The sequence below is a fragment of the Macrobrachium rosenbergii genome, chromosome 31 (genome assembly GCF_040412425.1).
Source record: "Macrobrachium rosenbergii isolate ZJJX-2024 chromosome 31, ASM4041242v1, whole genome shotgun sequence".
NCBI classification, from domain to species: Eukaryota; Metazoa; Arthropoda; class Malacostraca; order Decapoda; family Palaemonidae; genus Macrobrachium; species Macrobrachium rosenbergii.
This window is the reverse complement of record NC_089771.1, coordinates 29570786-29585094: the sequence shown is the minus strand read 5'-3', so window position 1 is coordinate 29585094 and position 14309 is coordinate 29570786. Positions and strand designations below refer to the sequence as shown.

Here is a 14309-nt window from a genome sequence, read left to right as displayed (position 1 = left end):
ACAGGTTGTTAACATGTATTCAACTTGTTTGTGACAAGTTACCGACGTGGGATACAAGTTGTAAAGTTGTATTCAACTTGTTTATGACATGTTGGAGATAAGTTACCGACATAATGTTTATGACGTTCTTCAGTGTAGTGTGGAGGCACACTATATCATCATCTTCATGGAATATACAGTCAGCCAATTTGTAGGCAACAGAAAACGCGTTTATTTACCCTCTCAGAAATATCAAATTCCATTCAATTTCACTCTCATATGCACACCTTACGATCAACAAGAACTGCAACGAATCACTGGCCACATCTTGCTAAAATCACCCTTCACACAAGGCGCCATAAGGACGAAAATAATGAAGGATTCCCACAGTTCTCCCTTGTTACAAAAAAGGACTTCCGTCCGAGGCAAGAAAAATACTCAATTTCTATCAACGGACGTAATATAGCTGATTCGTCTGACAGCCCTCTCTCTCTCTCTCTCTCTCTCTCTCTCTGTCTCTCTCTCTCTCTCTCTCTCTCTCTCTCTCTCTCTCTCTCTCTCTCTCCCTCCGTGAGCTGGTAAACCTTGAAGAGCCGTGTTACGTTGATGAATAAGTTTGCATGATGATAGGCTTTTAAAAAAAAGATAATAAATGGTCTTGCACAAAATACGAATGAATTTGTATCAACAAATATTCATATTTTAAATACAGGAGCAACAAACATTCATAAATAACTTACATAAATGTATTAATAACAGTTAACGCCTAAGTTAAGAGCTCCAATCTTTCACATTTCCACATTCCTCCATAGCGAGATTTTCTTTGTTTCACTGACCTGCAAAACACACACACAAACACATACCTTATATATATATATATATATATATATATATATATATATATATATATATATATATATATATATATATATATATATACATACATACATACATACACACACACATCAACTTTCTTTCTCTGTGACTAACCTGAAATATTTATTGCTTTCCAACGCGGTTATGGTATTCTACTAATGGCATTCCTGAATCATCTTATATTTTCCTATACATTTCTGTCGCTCTTCCGCTCTTTAAATAAATACCTTGAGTCTGTCTACACGCGGAAAACACAAGGCGATAAAAATAAAATAACCTTCATAAAAAATAAATACCTGAGTTTTCTTGCGCATAAAGTTAAATTACCTTAGTGTGTGTGTGTGTGTGTGTGTGTGTATGTGTAAGTGTGTCTGTGAGAGAGAGAGAGAGAGAGAGAGAGAGAGAGAGAGAGAGAGAGAGAGAGAGAAACCGACGCATCAAGCACACTAATACACACACAAATATATTATATATAATATATATATATACTGTATATATATATATATAAAATGTATTTATATAAATAATCATACACATATACTTACATAATATACACACTATACATACACGTCTGTATGTTTAGTGAAACTCAAAAGCCGAATAAAAACACATATGAAAAAAACCGTTGTACATCTGGTTACAATGAAAAAAATAAATAAATAAATAAAAAAAACACACATTACGTGACACGCCACGCTTTCTACAGCGCCCTTAAGTAAAGACACTCTTCATTGTAATGTTACATTGTGCTTCATTATAAAAAAAATAAATAAAAAATATAAAAACAAATAAGATTAAAAGTTCGTTCAGTATTAACAGCGTAGTCGTCCAGTTTAAACAAGAGAAAGAAGACTAAAAGGCTCCTATAAAAAGGAGAGAAAACATTATAAAAGTATATAGACCTTTTTTTTTTTAGCGTAATTAGTCTAATCACTGAACGATCACATCTCACTCTCATTAATGACGTCCTCTCACCCTCTCTCTCTCTCTCCCCCCTGAAACCTCAACCTATATTCCCGGTTTCTCTCTCTCTCTTACTCTTCTTCTCTACGCCCAGCCCCGTCCTTCAGTGCAACTACTATTGATTTTACTCTCTCTCTCTCTCTCTCTCTCTCTCTCTCTCTCTCTCTCTCTCTACGCTGAACCAGCAGACTGCTCACGGCTCGCCTCTTCCCACAGCTGTTTTGACGTCGGTTCCAAATAAATTTGTAACAATTCTCTTCCTTACGCTAATCCTTTCCTCCTCCTTTCTTTCTCTCTCTCTCTCTCTCTCTCTCCTCGACGTCAACAAAAAGGGAAAATGATGTCAAGAAGTTGTTACGGGATTTCATTAGATTTGCTCGCGCGCGAGAGCGCTTTCGTGAGCTCTCATCAGAGGCCTGGTTGTTTGTGCCTTTCCTAAACGTACATACACATGTACAGGCACCACATACACGTACACTCCCTCTACACACCTGTGGTTTCTTGTCGCACTAAGCCCGGTGAACTTCTTGTTTATCTCTCTCTCTCTCTCTCTCTCTAATTCAACTCCTATGTTCCATATGCTTTTTTCGATGTTTGTGTAATTTCAATTCCCTATTTGTTCTTCATGCATTAATATTCATAGAATTTTAACGGGTACCAAATTTCGGCCACTACAATAAATTACAATTATTTTTATTTCATGGATAAATAACGATTTTTTAATTGTAATTTTTTATTTCATGGAATCAATAAGGATTAAGTGTAACTTTTTTATTTCATGGAATAAATAACGATTTTTTAATCATAATTTTTTTTATTTCAGGGAATAAATAACGATTTCTTAACTGTAGTTTTTCATTTCATTGAATAAATAACGAAATTTTAATCACATTTTTTTTTTTACTTTACGGAAGAAATAACAATTTTTTAATCACAATTTTTTATTTCATGGAAGAAATAAAGATTTTTAATCACAATTTTTTATTTCTTGTAATAAAAACCGATTTTTAATCACTATTTTTTTTTATTTCACGGATAAATAACAATTTTTAATTACACTTTTTTATTTCATGGAACAAAAAACGATTTTTTAATTATACTTTTTCAATCCATGGAACAAATAACCATTTTTTAATATCTATCAAAGGAAACTGGATCGAAGGAAAAACCCTCTGAAAGAGAGAAGCTTATAGGAATAACGAAGATCAAATACTTCTCAAATAACTGTCCTTCAGTGAATTGTTAAAGGACTGAAAACCTTTGAAACAAAACAGAATATCTCGGGGATTCGCGCATCCTAAAACAGATTTTATGAAAGTAAAGTATTTATATATCTTTTGGCGTGAATTTCGTGAAGAGTTTTGAAGAATATCCTTTAATTTTTGAATAAAGATATGAAACAACAACAAAAACGTGATAATAATTTAACAAGAGTAAGAGAAGACTCTCTACAAGCTAAATGCTGCAGGAACAGCAGTTGTTTTTGATAATTAAACGCTTTCCTGAAAGAACCACTCCTTCCAAATAATAATAATAATAATAACAATAATAATAATAATAATAATAATAATAATAATAATAATAATGAACGGCATTGTAGTAGCAATTAATTCAATAATAATAATAATAATAATAATAATAATAATATTGAATCTAACTGCTGCTACAATGCTGTATAGAGTAAAATGTTCTTTTTCTATTCTCCTGATGGTGTCCAAAAGAAAGGAATAATAATAATAATAATAATAATAATAATAATAATAATATGTTCCACAACGATAACGGACAAGAATTACTTGACAATAGGCATTAAGAAAACTCGCCGATGAACAAAAACAAGTCAACAACACAGGCTTAAAACAATCCATCACTTTCTGAGATATAATTCAGTCATCCATTCAGGGCAAAAATAAAAACAAATAAAAGAAACTTGAGAAAATAAAAATGTTTTTGTGACAATATAATCAACAGCAGCTTAGCTTCGTTCGAGAAAGTATGAAGTAAAAACAGGTCACACTAGGCAAAATATGAGAGAGAGAGAGAGAGAGAGAGAGAGAGAGAGAGAGAGAGAGAGAGAGAGAGAGAGAGAGGGGAATGGGGGGAGGGGACCCACAGTAATTGAGCCAATATATGCACGGGGTACATAACTCAACCTGCAGCCAAAAATAACGTGAACAGAAAGTACAAAGAACTATTCCCTGAGAAGTTGCAAACGTTTACTCGATACTCGAATGTGATTTGTGTTTACAATTTAAAATAAAAAAATACAATATAAATACATACATACATATATATATATATATATATATATATATATATATATATATATATACATATGGAAATATCAACACAAAATTACGTGTGGAACAGAAATAAATTTCGGATTCACATCAGGATCGAACCCAGGTCTTTCGAACGAGAGACCAGAGCGCTGGCAACCAGGCCACACAAGTCATTAAAGCATTAAAGAAGTTGGAACCTGAGTACAACAGATAAAAATGTGATTGATTAACTACAAAGAGAACTGCAGCAATGCGTTGCACTGGTAACACTGGTAGCTGTACAAAGCAATTTGTAAGAATTGTTAATTTAAAGTTCAAATATGCGCGAAAGTGTGCGCGCGCGCAAACGCCCAAGTACACGAACGCCACGTTTATAAAATAAACTCTCTTATCTTCTCTTTCCATTTAACTTGACGCAACCTCTCCTAAACCTTCCGCCCACAGCGCCGAAAAATAAAAGAATAAAAAATAAAAAAAATAAGTCTAAAGAGTAAGAAAAAGTCAACGAAAAAATATAAAGGAAAAAACTTCCTCTTCCACTAATCGACCAGTGAAGAATGTCAGCTGAGAGAGAGAGAGAGAGAGAGAGAGAGAGAGAGAGAGAGAGAGAGAGAGAGAGAGAGTGCGGAAGGGATGGGGGTTGACCCGTAGGGGAACGGGAGGAGGCTAAATAACGTCTAACACATGGTCTTTTCTCTCTCTCTCTCTCTCTCTCTCTCTCTCAAACCTTTAACGGGAGCTGAGCCGGAATTTTTTTTCTTTATGGAGAGAAACATCGACACAATAAAATTTTACTCTTCATATACAATTTTTTTTTTTTTTTGGACAACTTGAGTGTTCTGATTTTGAACCTATTTTTTCTTGGAGTGGGAGGAGCTAGTCTAGTGCTGTGTTTGTATGAACCACATTATGTATGTATGTATGTATGTATGTGTATGTATGTATATATATACATGTAATATACACATGTAATGTACTATATTTCTCTCGTCCACCTATTCTTAAATTACGCACAAACTGGTATAGTGTGAAGATCTTTCTATCCAGGGGAAATGTTTTCATTCCTTTAATCTGCAGCATTTAGAATAATATTCCCCATTTTGGCCCTCATCAGCTGACTCGCACCTAAGATCTTTGAGCTGATACGTAAGTTCAATAAAACTTCTCATCCCAGACCTTGGCATTACAATCTGACACTGTTATTCAGTTACCTCTGCGCATACTTTGCAAAGTTTCCCACAATTCTGATCATCCTTTACTTTCAGATCTTACGAGATGCATTCAGCTATCCATCAAGTAGTGTACTGTGGCTTGGAATTTCTCTTCCACCTGGGAACGAATTATGGAATGACATTCCCGGTCAAGTATAGCTGAATCGTTGGCATTCCAAATATTCTGAGTTGGTGCAACATCGTATTTATTGAATAAATTCACTTGCGTTTAATTCAAGCTTTTCTTTACGTTTGTTTAACTTTTGTTATGAAGTTAATTCTTTCCTTCTAAGTCTAATTTCATTACAAAGCTGTTTCCACGGCTACGGTGATTGGATTGTGACAGTCTGTAATAATAATAAGTGACGTTCTCTCTCTCTCTCTCTCTCCGTAGGCAATAAGGTTTATTATCGTGAATCCCCTTAACAAGGTCGCCCACAGCAATATATAAAACATTTACGAACAGATCAACGATACATCAAATAAAATCAACGTGTTATAATGTATTACACATCGCTGCGGTATTGTCATGGTTGTTTAAACACCAGTAAAAAAAAATGTAATTATATGTTGTAACACTTGTCTCTTCAGTCTTCTTGCTAATAAACAGTAAGACTCCAATGCATTTAATATAACACCAATATGTTCTATTTACGATAAAATTTACGGTTCCAATAATTCTGGTTAAAGTAAATGAAAATTACATTGAGCGAAAATAATTACATGCAGTTTTCAGTACATAATACTGGACTCAACTGACCGGATAATTCACTCGTTGTCTATTAATCTATTAGTCAAATTATGGTTATTGTAGGATATCATTTATGAATATATTTGCAATATGTGAAAACATTAGACAACATAGACTGTGCTTTACAATGTAAGCACATTAGACTATAAAGATTATGCTTTACAATGTAGGCCTAAACACATTATACTACACAGACTATGCTTTGTAATTTAAACATTAGACTATAGAGACTATGCTTTACAATGTGCAACTAGATACTAGACTATGCTTTACAATGTAAACAAATTAGACTGCATAAACTATGCATTACAATGCAAACACATTAGACATAGAATATGCTTTGCAATGTAACAATATTAGACAAAAAAGACTAGGCTTTACAATATAAACAGAGTAGACTACATAGACTATGCATTACAAGTTATTTTCCTCTTCCCATCACCACAAAAAATACATTAGATACAAGACGTATATTATTACCACATTATATTATTATGATTCAGGTTACCGAAAGTCTCCGCCCCCAAAAAGTGTTGCCAACTGCTGCAAGCAAAAGCAACCCATAACAGCGGCTAACGCACGGTGATTAAGCCGAGCCAATCTTTGGAAATGGAAGAGCGTTTAATGCTCAGGACTCGAGCCCATTATAACCGGCTTTCCCGAGATCCCGGATTTGAAAAGCGATAGACATGTCACACGCAGTCGCCCCAAACTACGATGTCAATACTATAATACAGCTTATTGGGTTTAGACACGAAATCGTACTGAGAGAGAGAGAGAGAGAGAGACCAATACACTAACACGAAAACGTCTTCTGAAAATAAAGGACGTAAAAACCAGTTGAAAACTCAGTGAATATTCTCGGATCGTAAAACTGACTGATGCACTAACATGAAAATGGCTTCTGAAAATTAAGAACATAAAAACAGGCTGATAGCCTCATGGAATATTTTAAGATTTTCACGAGAAGTCAATAAACATTTAGAAGAAAAACTCCACATGGATAGAATGAGTCTAAACACGAATATGCGTTGCCGCATAAAACCTTTTTACAAACGAAACACAAGCGTCAGCGCAAGATACCTGGAAATATAAACTTCGAAAACGAAAGAAAAAATAACCACTTCGAATAACATAGCCACAACAGTTTTAACGACGGAGAAACAACAAACAAAAACACTAGAGTTTTAACGACAGAGAAACAAACAAAAACACTAGAGTTTTAACGACAGAGAAACAAACAAAAACACTAGACTTTATAAACCAAACAACACACAACGCAACGAAACCTTGACATACAAGCTTCGAAAAAGAAAGGAAAAACAACACTTCAAAAAACCTAGCCACGACAGTTTTAACGACAGAGAAACAACAAACAAATGCATGGGACTAAAACAAGCCTATACACACACGCACAAACTCACAGGGCCCCCCTTCCACGTAACCTCCTCGGGGCCACAGCAGATTATATAAACATCCACAGTATATGTAACCAGTCCCTTCTTCTGCCATATCAACATGCCATCCACCTCCTGAAACCCCTCCTCCTCCTCCTCCTTCTTCTTCTTCTTCTTCTTCTTCTTCTTCCTTTCAGGCCAACTTCACTTTACCACCACATGGGTTGCATCTCATCGTTACCACCAGCAGCAGCAGAGAGAGAGAGAGAGAGAGAGAGTAACAGTCACACAAACACCACATCCAATCGGTGGCCACATGTAATATCCCTCCATCCCCAATCACCATGATCACCAACGTCATCTCCCACAGCCAATCGTCAAATCAGTAATAATCAACCCGTTTGGAGCATCACCGGGGGAGAGGAGGATGGGGGGGAGGGGGAGGAATGAATTGGTTGGGGGAAGGAGAGTAGGTGGTCTTGATCACCAGGCGGGTGAGGGAATGGTAGGGGGGGGGGAGAGACCAGAGGAGGAGGTGGGGTGGGGAAACGTACGAGGCAAAGGGGGGGAGGGGAGATATAAAAAGGAGAAGGGGGAGCACAGAGAAGATGAAGATGGTGTTGAAGTGGGGATGAGGAGGGTGTGATTCTCTCTCTCTCTCTCTCTCTCTCTCTCTCTCTCTCTCTCTCTCTCTCTCTCTGCAGGGCGGGCGAGGGAGATGGAGCTACAATAATGAATAAATAAAATCTAACGAACTGAGGGAGAAGGTAAGCTGTTAAATGAGCGAGTCTCAATACAAAGGAGTTTCCATTTCCTTACGAATTTGTTCCTTTAGAAATGAAATTTAAGGGAATAACATCTATATGCAAATAATACGCTTTCTAAAAAGAAAGGACTTCGCGGGAGCCAGAATACAACTTTCACTTTCGAATTCTTTTTATTATTATTATTATTATAATTCAGTCTATAAGCTGCTTTCCTCCAAAATCGCTCGATGGCGATCTCTCTCTCTCTCTCTCTCTCTCTCTCTCTCTCTCTCTCTCTCTCTCTCTTTTGGTCCTGTTCACTACAACTATGATCATGTAAATTTTCTCTCCCTCTCTCTCTCTCCCCTCTCTCTCTCTCTCTCTCTTTTCCCATCCCCGTAAGTGGTGACAAACAGAGATGGCCATAACCAACAGTTCCCATCATGCAGGAGGGGGAGGGGTGGATGGGACCAGGGAGGGGAAAGTGAAAAGACAGTTAAAGACCGTCAAAAGGCACAAAGAATCAGAGAGAGAGAGAGAGAGAGAGAGAGAGAGACTCCCTAGGGTCGCATTTTTCCTTCCCAGCGGTCGGGATATCGACCATGCTGACCTACAGGAGTATGGGTGCCTGGGGAGGGGAGGGGGTGGTGGGGGGTTTCCTGACGGGGCTCTGCACTCAACCAAGCCCTTTGGCTCGGAAGCGATAAGGTCTACATTCCAGTAAACGAACCCCTGGTAGATCGACCATCGATACCGAGCATAAACCTGCGCCTATAAGTCTGCCATGTGTGTCCGTAAGGCTTCGATTCCTAGCAAAGCCATCAGGAGCTTCGACCATTTTGGATTCGGTGATCGAGATACCCACTAAAAACTAAATGCTCGACTTTTTTTTCTCTTTTATTCTATCACTTTTCTTACCATTCCGGTTATTTTGGTATTGGAATATCCATATAGAAGGAAAAAGATAGCGATCTTTAAAACACATCATTAACTATATAGTTATAACTAATAATGATAATTCTATCCCTAATTCTGAAGCGCAATTAAGATACTGGTATCCAGAAATAAATAAAAAAATAAAAGCCCGCGCAAACGAGGTAATAATTGTCACCCTGTCAAACAAAGTAGCCGTGACCGGTAAAGAAAAAAAAATCACCAGACAGCGGCGTACGACTCGAATTAGCATGCAATTTCCAACCGATAAAATGATTGCATATCGGCAGGGAAGCCTCCATTGCAATACGCGCCCATCACGTTTCAATTTCCGCTGTTGTTCGGACTCAAAATAAACGGACAAGCACATAAATCCATCCTTTCCTGATGTTGCCGCTGCCGCAGTCTGTCAGTTGTCCTCTCTCTCTCTCTCTCTCTCTCTCTCTCTCTCTCTCTCTCTCTCTCTCTCTCTCTCTCTCTCTCTCTCTCTCTCATGTATATACATCTGTTCCTATCCTGATGCTGAGCGCGCGCGCACACACACACACACATATATATATGAATGTTTTTCACTGTAATACCACAGTATAATATGAAGATGAAAAGGACTACAAAACACTATTTGAACAGATCAAAATGTGTTTTGTAATAACTTTTCATCTTTATATATATAACTATATATATATATATATATATATATATATATATATATATATATGTGTGTGTGTGTGTGTGTGTGTGTGCATGTGTAATATGCACATTTATTTATGCTATATAAAATCATTAAATCTATCTTTCTAGTACCATATCTTTATCTTCATATATATATGTATATATATACACACATATACATACTCCAAGAATATTCCATCAATATATTATTAATAATGCCCTTTCAGCAACAACACCCCATCCTTCCCCCCACCCCACAATCCCAGACAGTCCCACCCCACCCCACCAGCTTCATAATCTGCCCAGACTTAGCATCCGGACAAACCCGTATCACAAGAATTCGCTCATTCTCACAGGTTTACGCTCACCCACGGATTACAACCCCCTTAAAGTCCTACCCTCCCCTAATCCCAAACCCCAACAGGGCCACCCTTGTGCCTATATTCCCCTGGGCCACAGCGAAGCTAGACTCCGCAATTATCCTATATATATACGGCATTCGCATTCCATTAATTCATTTGCCAACGTTTACAAGAGCTGAGCGAAGGATTCCGAACAAGCACGAAACTCGAGGGCAATTCGATGAATCTCTTTTACGTACAAGTACCTACAGTATTAGCTATGAAGGAGAGAGAGAGAGAGAGAGAGAGAGAGAGAGAGAGAGAGAGAGAGTACCCCCAGGTAATATATTTTTTTATTTCGGCGTAGTTAATTAATTTAACAGCACATACCAGTCTCCCAAACAATGTATATATCTTTTGGTAAAAAATTACCTCATTTAAAATGTAAAAATATATATCTTTTAATACAAAATTACCTCATTTAAACGGTAGCAACTCACTGTTTTCTTTTACATTAATGGGTAAATGTGTAACTAACGTTCTTAGTACATTTCTCTTGTAATACTCTTCGACTTACAAGTATAGAACGTTTTTAATATGGCGGTTATTCAGTATATAACACATTTCAAAATATTGACGCGGAAAGAACTGTGAATTATTTCCGAGTCATTTTGAATATGGTGATACTTCTGATTAATCAACCACGAATACCTAAAAATAAATTCAGCCCGACGACTACTACTCAGTAATGTAAAATACACAAGCGCTAGCAATAACATCATCAATAATACACATACACACAAACGCCTTGTACGTCTGGCAAGCGCTGGCCCTCGCCACTGTTACCAACACCACACAAAACCTCTGGAGCCAAACCCACTAACCGCTAAACGTGAGGGCTCAGAAAATTTCCTCTTATTTTTTCCTGGAATTAACGCTTTTTCCTGGGTACATCGTGTATCAATGCGTCTTTACAAAGCCGTTTTAACAAAGGTAAAAAGCAGGTACTCTCTGAGTTCTTTACCTTCTAAGTTTTTATGTAAAGGGTTTTATTTCGTTCTTTATTTATAAAACCACTACTGCTTTAATCTCTACTTGGGGGAAGTGATGCTGCAAAGGCAATTTAACAACGATTCCGGTACGTTCGTACACCGAGAGAGAGAAAGAGAAATTTTGTGCATGGCAGTTTTCTACTTGAATTTAAATCTCTTCCTTGCGACATGGCTTCGATTGCTGGTCGCGGTAGGTCCATTAATAAAATACATAATTCCCTACTGTTGAATGGGTCGAAAATATACAGAAATAATTGTATTAACCGGCAAATCGAGAATATATCAAGAGTGTGGATAGCAAGCGAGCAAATCTTGTCCACGAGAAAGCCCAATTTTCATGCCAAATGACGACAACATCTGCCAACATCCAACCCACTATAAAAGCTTCAACCACCCAACCATCGCTACCACTGGACCATCACCCAAGTCACCACCTCCAAAAACAGGAGTAGCACCATTTCGGACGAGCCACCGTCTTTGGACAAGATCTGAATCAAGGTCTGATTTGCATTTTGGACAAGTTCAGTTCATTAAAATGTCTTTGTTGATCCACTATTATTATTATTATATTATTATTATTATTCCTTTAAAATATGTTATTAGGTTACTTGATAAAAACAAATTTTAGAAATGTATTTATTTCACTATGAAAAAAGCTCTTCTTTCTTTGTTCATATACTCTAGTTGTAGACGCCTGTGGTGTTTGATGCATAAATTCATGTGTAAGAGTGATTATAAACACACAAACCCTTTCAAAACTTATCCATACAGATTCTAAGATACCCATTTCTTTCGCCATTCAGAAAACCCCAGCATTTATACCCTGGGGAACACCATTCGATCAACGGTTGTAAATTAATCTTTCCCCACAACCCGAGACGTTCTATACTATTTACTTACTTTATCGGCCATTCCTCACAGAAAACGGCCGATTTCATTAGTTCTCGTTAATTTCTCTCACCTCTTCACTCAAGGTACAGAGAGAGAGAGAGAGAGAGAGAGAGAGAGAGCAGAACCTTGAGCTCTAAAACTATATACCTGGAAGTTTTATAGCTAAGCAGAGAGAGAGAGAGAGAGTGTGTATGCCCCAACGTTCCTTCCCTTCTCTGTCTCTCATTACACAAGCTGAAATATTTCTTTTTTTATTCATTTCTTCATCAATTTATTCATACAACCAAACAATCACTACAGTGACAGCTTAGAGTTCACGGTGATCTGATTTGCTCATGTAAAACAAGGGAATGTTATACACTGTGCAACATATGTATAAAATCTCTCTCTCTCTCTCTCTCTCTCTCTCTCTCTCTCTCTCTCTCTCTCTCTCTCTCTCGCTCGCATATTAAGAGGTTATTACCAATTTTTACAGCTGACCTGCCATTAACAATCAACCAGCTTCCATATTTGCTTCGTTTGAAACAACTGGAGCGAGACTGGGCGAAATTGATCTTCGCTGTATCTAACTGTAATACTTTTTACCATTTCTGACAGACGCATCAAAAAAAAAAATCAGTAATTACCATACATAAACTTCCTTAGAAGAAAATTGCCAGAGACATTGCACAAACACACAACATTACATATACTATATATATATATATATATATATATATATATATAAAGTAAATGTAAGTATACTGTACAGTATATAATAATGTTCTTTGTACAGTAACGAGTCTACAACAAAAAAGAAGCCAAATCGTTTGCTGGATCTATCTCTCTCTCTCTCTCTCTCTCTCTCTCTCTCTCTCTCTCTCTCTCTCTCTCTCTCTCTCCTATAGGTATCTACCATTACAAAGTCAATATAAATCCACAAGCTAAACGAAGCACCCACCGAGTGACAGCAGCTTGTCTGATGAACGAGGGAACGAACATACACACACACACTCAAGTTCTGGCTGACGTCAATAGAGAGGCCTCTCTAGTTACAAGCATATATAAATACATGCCCACCAACAGCTTAGCAACGTATCATCAATATTCGAACGCGAATAGGACGCGTATCTAACTACGTGCGTCCATCAATGACTAATCGCCACTTGCACGGCAAGAAGCACGCCTGGGCTCCAGGAATGTGAAGGAAAATGCATATAAATTGTAAAATTGTTGGTATTACTATGACGTACAGTCATTAAATGACACGAGAGTGCCTTGGAAAAACAGTTTACGTAATTATGGTTACGTGTAGTTGTTATATTTTTTTTGCTAATTATGTTTATATATATATGCTTAAATAATCACATAGATGCACGTGATGTGTGTGTGGGTTACGTATACCTGTCAAAAAGATGACATGACAAATAAAAGCAAGTAACCTTACAATATGAAACAATATCTAACCCAAGAATAAGAGAGAGAGAGAGAGAGAGAGACTCATATACTGTTTGCCATCGAAGTGTATTCCTCAACATGAACAACATTACTGTAGTTCCCCATCGAAATAAATCATTAAAAACTTCTGAAAAGAACTGGTGCCTTGCAATCAACTTTTAAAGAAAGCAAACAAATAAACAATCAAACAATTAAACAACAAGACATACAAAAACAAACAAATTATACAATTACTAATGTTGCATTTGGTTACGACCAGTCACATTTCAAGTGTTATTCCCAATAAAATAACTAGAAAGCTCATTAAATATATACATTTAGCACTCACATACTGAGGTCTACACGAGGAGAGAGAGAGAGAGAGAGAGAGAGGGGGGGCAGCTAGCTTAACTACAAACCCCATTAAATATTATACATTTTGCACTCACATACTCAGGTCTACACTACAGAGAGAGAGAGAGAGAGAGAGAGAGAGAGAGAGAGAGAGAGTAAGCGTAAGTAGATATGACAACAATAAAAACTACCATTAGCTCTCCCTCTAGGGCGCTGGGCGGATTACTCCCCCTGAGCAGAGCATATCCACCCCAGAGAACTGGGAACGTAAGGCTCATTCCTCTTATTTTGGTTCCCAAGTGCCCTTGGGCGATGAGCCGTCCACAGGATACTGAGCCTTATTGCTGGGGAAGCCTTATGCTTCTCTCTCTCTCTCTCTCTCTCTCTCTCTCTCTCTCTCTCCTCTCTCTCTCTCTGAACGACCCACAAACTTGCAAATGAGACG

General features: G+C 37.3%; 1 protein-coding gene across 1 annotated transcript in view; it reads right to left on the bottom strand.

Annotated features, from left to right (window-relative positions):
* The window catches only part of LOC136855495 (zinc finger protein 609-like), a 154079-nt gene that overhangs the window by 84397 nt on the left and 55373 nt on the right, over positions 1-14309 (bottom strand).